We start from the raw sequence: 6,599 nt of genomic DNA on the forward strand, positions 1-6,599 counted from the left end.
TGGAGAGCTGTCCCAACTTCTGTATAGCTGTGAGACATAGACTCCCCACAGACACCACATCTGATCCCTTATGGACTCTAACTCATGTCCAATGAGAGGACAGAAAAATCAGTCTCCTCTCACTGAAGCTCTGCTCACTGAAACACAGGCTGCTCAGGAAGAGCAGCAGGAGAAGAGTTGACAGCAGCAGGAGACCTAAGCAACTCCTACATGGAGAATTGAAACTGGTCCACTGAAAGCAAGGAGGACATAAGAAATGATATATGAATCCAGTAAAATAAAGCCTCAGACCGTGCTGTTCTCCCGCTGCAAGCTGCAAGTCAGTTCCTGCAGTTAGACCAAGTGGTCCACTGCAATCAGGAAAAGAGAGAATCCTGTGAGCCTGAAACCTCAGGAGCTCAGAACCTCAGGAGTCTGGAATCTTGGGAATCTGGAACCTTAAGAACCTGGAACCTCAGGAGCCCAGAACCTCAAAAAGGTGGAACTTCAGGAGCCCAGAGCCTCAAATAGAACCTCAGGATTCTGGAACCTCGGGAGGCCAGAAACTCTGGAACCTGGAACCTCAGCGTGGCTCAGTGGAAAGAGCACGGGCTTTGGAGTCAGAGGTCATGGGTTTGAATCCCGACTCCGCCACATGTCTGCTGTGTGACCTTGGGCAAGTCACTTAACTTCTCTGAGCCTCAGTTACCTCATCTGTAAAATGGCGATTAAGACTGTGAACCCCACATGGGACAACCTGATCACTTTGTATCCCCCCCAGCGCTTAGAACAGTGCTTTGCACATAGTAAGCGCTTAACAAATGCCAACATTATTATTATTATTATTATTGTTAGTACTTCAAAAGCCTGAAACCTCAGGAGACAGGAACCCCAGGAGACTGGAACCTCAGGAGCTGGGAATCTCAGTAAGATGGAACCTCAGGAGAAAAGAACCTCTGGATTCCAGAACCTTAAGAGGCCAGAATTCCAGGAGCCTGGAACCTCAGCAACCTGGAAACTCAGGAGCCTGGAACCTTAGGAATCCAGAACCTCAGGAGGCTGGAACCTCAGGAGGCTGGAACCCTAGGAGGCTGGAACCTAAGGAGGATGGAACCTCATGAGACCAGAACCCCAGGAGCCCAGAACCTCAGGAAACTGGAACCTGAAGGGGCTCTGGATTCCAGAACCTTAAGAGGCCAGAATTCCAGGAGCCTGGAACCTCAGAAACTTGGAACCTCAGGAACCTGGAACCTCAGGAGTCTAGAACTTCAAAAGCCTGGAACCTCAGGAGGCTGGAAACCCAGGAGGCTGGAACCTCAGGAGGCTAGAACCTCAAAAAGATGGAACTTCAGGATCCCAGAACCTCAAATAGAAACTCAGGAGTCTGGAACTGTGAGCCCACTGTTGGGTAGCCCCTTCTAGACTGTGAGCCCACTGTTGGGTAGGGACTGTCTCTATATGTTCCCAACTTGTACTTCCCAAGCGCTTAGTACAGTGCTCTGCACACAGTAAGCACTCAATAAATACGATTGAATGAATGAATGAATGAATGAATGAATGAATGAATGAATGGAACCTCAGGAATTCAGAACATCTGGATCCTGGAACCTCAGGAGTCTGGAACCTCAAGAGCCTAGAACATCAGGAACCTGGTACCTCAGGAGTCCAGTACCCTCAGGAGTCTGGAACCTCAGGATCCAGGGACCTAAAGAGGATAAAACCTCAGGAGACCAGAACCCCAGGAGCCCAAAACCCAGAAGCCCAGAACCTCAGGAGCCTGAAACCTCAGGAACCTGGAACCTCAGGAGGTCAAAACCTCAAATAGAACCTCAGCAGTCTTGAACCTCAGGAACCCAGAACCTTGGGAACCTGGAATCTCAGGAGCCCAGAGCCCCAGAAGCCTGGAGCCTCAGTAGTCCGGAACCTCAGGAGACTGGAAACTTGGGAGCCTGGAACCTAAGGAGGATGGAACCTCAGGAGACCAGAACCTCAGGAAACTGGAACCTCAAGAGCCCAGAACCTCAGAAGGCAGGAACCTCAGGAACCTGGAACCTCAGGAGACCAGAACCTCAAGAGTCAGGAACCTCAGAAGGACAGAACTTCAGGATCCCAGAACCTTCTTCAAGAGGCCAGAACCTCAATAGCGCAGAACCACAGGAGAGCAGAACTCCAAGCCTAGAACCTCAGGAGACCAGTACCTCAGGAGACCAGAACCTCAGAAGCCCAGAATCTCAGGAGTCCAGAACCTCAGGAGACTGTAACCTCAGGAGAGCAGAACCCCAGGAGCCCGGCACCTCAGGAGACCAGAACCTCAGGAGAATGGAACCTCAGGAGGCTGGAACCTCAGGATACTGGAATCAATCAATCAATCAATTGTATTTATTGAGCACTTACTGTGTACAGAGCACTGTACTAAGCGCTTGGGAAGTACAAGTTGGCAACATATAGAGACGGTCCCTACCCAACAGTGGGCTCGCAGTCTAAAAAGTGGGCTCAGGAGACCAGAACTTTAGGAGACTGGAACCTCAGGAGGACGGAACCTCAGGAGATTAGAACCTCAGAAGAATGGAACCTAAGCAGTGAGGGCTCTGAGGAGGGATTTTGTGGAGAAAGGGCACTCAGGCGGCTGTGGGCAAACAGCCCTGGTGTGTGCCAGGGCGCACCTGCTCTTCCACCCTACAATTCCACCATGTTCTTCCCCTGCCCTCCTCCATGATGACAATAGCGGCTTGGAGTTGGGAGCCCTGTTCCTCATCCCTCAATTAAATGATGATGATGATGATGATGATGATGGTATTTGTTAAGAGCTTACTATGTGCCAAGCTCTGTTCTAAATGCCGGGGTAGTTACAGGTAATCAGGTTGTCCCCCAAAGGGCTCACAGTCTTAATCCTCATTTTACAGATGAGGTAACTGAGACTCAGAGAAGTTAAGCAGCTTGCCCAAGGTCACACAGCAGACAAGTGGTGGAGCCGGAATTAGAACCCACATCCCTTGACTCCCAAACCCATGCTCTTCCCACTAAGCCACGCTGCGTCTCCAATCTCCCCTTCCCTCCCCTCCGCCCTCTTCTGCACCCCCACTCATCTCTCCTTGCCTAGGATTGATGTCCCCTCAGAGTCATCCCCCAGCCCCAGTAGGACTCCAGGATCTTCTCCAAGCATCCATCCCCCCAACCCTGTCTCTTCTCTCTCCTCCCAAACCACAGCCTCTCCCCAGTGCCCTGTTTGCGCTCACCTGGAACAGCTGAACCACTAAGCCACTGAGCAGAGGGAGAATCTGAGGCCCAGTGATTCGGGGCCTCCTCAAAGCCAATCAGCCAGGCTGTGGCAAGATTGGGTCCAGGAATCAGGTTCCAGGGTGTCCTTGGTCAGAATCACACAAAGTATGGAGACACTAAAAATGGGAGGCAGGAGGAACCAGATGCCTGGGTTCCACTCCCAGAATTATCCTGGTCTCCAGTTTTGCCCTCTTTCTGGGCCTTGGGCCCCCTGCCCCCAAAAGGGAAAGGATACTGAGGAATGCCATCTGGGCACTGGGACTGAGACCCCCAACCCTTCTGATTTGGGGTGGGAGGGCACTGTGACTGGTGGGTGGCACCCAAGTTGAACCCACCCTAGGGCACCTCACCATGGTGGTTGTTGGGAAAGCTTTGGCACTGATGCCCCTGGAGAGCAGTGAGCCAGCTCCTGGAGGCCTGAATCACCTGCTGGGGCCAGCCACCCAGTTCTGCTCAACCTGTCAGACAGGTGTGTTTGGCTCTGGGCCAGCGAGGCCCTGAGCCCGAGTCACTTACGGGAAGAGAGGATGTGTAAACAGAGGCCAAGGGGCCGGGCTGGGCAGCCAGAGGACAAAGCCAGTAAGAATGCGTCTGACTGGAACGCCGAGCCTTTTGTTTGAGCTTCGCACCAGGGCAGAAAGAAGTTGCGGCGTCTGGGGTAGTGGCGGAGGCTGTGGGCAGGGGGTCTCAAGGGTGGGACTGGTCCATTGTGGCTAGGTCAGAGTTCCAGTGTCCGGCCCCTTGATCCCTTTCTTTTGGTGTCCCTGAGGGTGTTTGTCAGTCCTGGAGCTCTAGGGTGGACTGGGGATTATTCTGAATTTAACTTCCCCTGGCCACCGTGGCTCTCCCGCCTGACATGGCTAGCCTGCCCTTCATGGTTCCCCTGTCCGCCATAGCTCCTCAGCCCACCTTGGCTCCCCAGCACTGTGATTCCCCTGCTCATTTTGGTTCCTCTGCGGGCCATGACTATCCCGCCCGCCATGCCTTCTCTGCTTGCCATGCCTACTCTGTTCACTGTGACACCCCTGCCACCATGGCTGCCCTGCTGCTGGGGCTCCTCTCTGCCCATTGGGACTCCCGCTGACTGTGGTTCCCCCTTCCCTCAGACCCGTAGGCTCCACCCTTCCAACAGCCAGAGAGCAGCAAGTGCTGAGTCACCACCCCCGTCCACCACATGGCCTGGGTGGAGGATTTAGGTTTCGATCCTGGGGAGTGGATAAGGGGGAGCCCAGGGGGCAGAGATGGTAAGGGAGACAAGAAGCATGGACAGCAGGCAGGGTCTGAGCAGCTCTGGGGGCAGGCCAGACAGCGAAGGGCAGGAAGAAAGGGGACTGGGGGAAGATCACCGAATGTTTTGCCATTAAATGAGTGAGATTCAAAATTTTCATGAAATTACAGGATCTCTGCCTGGGTCAACAGCTCCTTCACACTTCACCTACAGGATGGCCCTGGGCTTCCTCCTGTTTTGCTGTCTTCTCCTGCCGTTTTCCCCTGAAACCAGCCTCCTTCAGGCAAGTCAGAGATTCAGACAGTGAAGAACGAGGAGTTCTGGCTGAGGGGCTGATTGGCTGATTCTCCTCCTGCCAACTGAGAGCCTGCTGGGTTGTCCCCTTCCCTCAAACTGTTGATTGTTCCACTGACACCCTGAGGACACCCCTTCTCTGCTCCCTATCCCACAGCCATTCCGTGGGCACCCCTTCTCTGCAATCCAGCCCACGACTCCATGGACACCACTTTTCTGATAATAATAGTTCGAACGATAATAATAATATTTGCTAAGTGCTTACTTTGTGCCAAGTACTGTACTAAGTGCTGGGGTAGGTAGAAGATAATAAGATCCCACATGGGGCTCACTATCTAAGAAGGAGGCAGAACAGCCATTGAATCCCCATTCTTCAGATGAGGGAGTTGAGGCACAGAAAAGTTAAGAAACTTGCCCAAGGTCACCCAGCAGATAAATGGGATTAGAACCCAGGTCCTCTGACTCCCGAGCCCGTGTTCTTTTCACAAGGCCACACTGCTTTACGCTGCTACCCATCTCTGAGCTACCCCAGGGGCACAGCCCCAATAATATTAGTGGCATTTGCTAAACTTTTACTATATGCCAAGCTCAAAGAGTTTGGGTAGATACAAGGTAATCTGGTTGGACACAGTCCCTGTCCCTTATCTGGATCAAAATCTAAGTAGGAGGAAGAACAGGCAGTGAATTCCCATTTTACAGGTACGGAACTGAGACACAGAGAAGGTAAGGGACTTGCCTAAGGTCACAAGGCAGAGAAGTGGCGGAGCTGGAATTAGAATCCAGATCCTCTTATTTTTTTTTTTAATGGTCTTCGTTAAGCGCTTACTATGTTCCAGGCACTGTACTTAGCACTGGGGCAGATACAATATAATCAGATCAGGCGCAGTCCATGTTCCACCCGGGACTCACTCTTAAGGGTATGCTCTTTTGATCAGGTCAACATTTGATCCAAGCTAGTGATCACCCAGAGCCAGGGCCTGCTTCTCACCCCTCTGGATGCCTCCCTGCCATCCAGCAGGCAGCCCCCATCAGTGTCCGATGGGCCGGGGTCCCAAGCACGCTCGTCATCCTAGACTGCTCTGACTCCCTCCCTGCACGAGTCCCACAGAGCACCCCACTCAAGTGCCTGCCTTGGGCTGCAGTGAAACCCCAACCTTCTTGCCTGCCTGCATTTGGGGGCTTTACTACTGCACCACCCCCCTCAACAAAACGGTGGGGATGGGCAGCATGGCCTGACCCGTGTTTCCAACAGCCAGGCACAGGCCCCAAGATGGAGTGGGGAATGAGGATTTAGGCTGGGGCTCTCTCTCTCTCCCTCCCTCTTCCAGTGCTGGGCACCGGGGCTCCGGAGTTGTTCCCTTCCCACCAGCTGCGGGCGTGCTGGGCGTTTCCAGCCACTTTCTGGGAACACACAAAAGCAGGAACATGAGCCCAGCGCTCTGGTTACACTCCAGTTGCCCCCCTGGAGTGTAGGGCCCTTCTCGCTCACCCGGCCGGGGCACGTCAGAGAGAGGTGCTGTGGGCACGAAGCCTGGAGGCAGGAGGCAGAAGGTTCTGCTCTGGGGCAGGGCTGAGGATGGGCCCTTCAATAAGATCCTTCTTGATCTGCCTCAACAGACAAGCAGCATAGCGTAGTGGATAGAGCACAGGCCTGGGAATCAGGCGGTCATGAGTTCTAACCCCAGCTCCACCACTTGTCTGCTGTGTGACCTTGGTCAAGTCACTTCACTTCTCTGTGCCTCAGGTACAGCATCTGTAAAATGGGGATTGAGATTGGGAGCTCCACATGGGACAGGGACTGTGTCCAACTCAATTTGCT

The sequence above is a fragment of the Tachyglossus aculeatus genome, chromosome 7 (assembly GCF_015852505.1).
Source record: "Tachyglossus aculeatus isolate mTacAcu1 chromosome 7, mTacAcu1.pri, whole genome shotgun sequence".
NCBI lineage: Eukaryota > Metazoa > Chordata > Mammalia > Monotremata > Tachyglossidae > Tachyglossus > Tachyglossus aculeatus.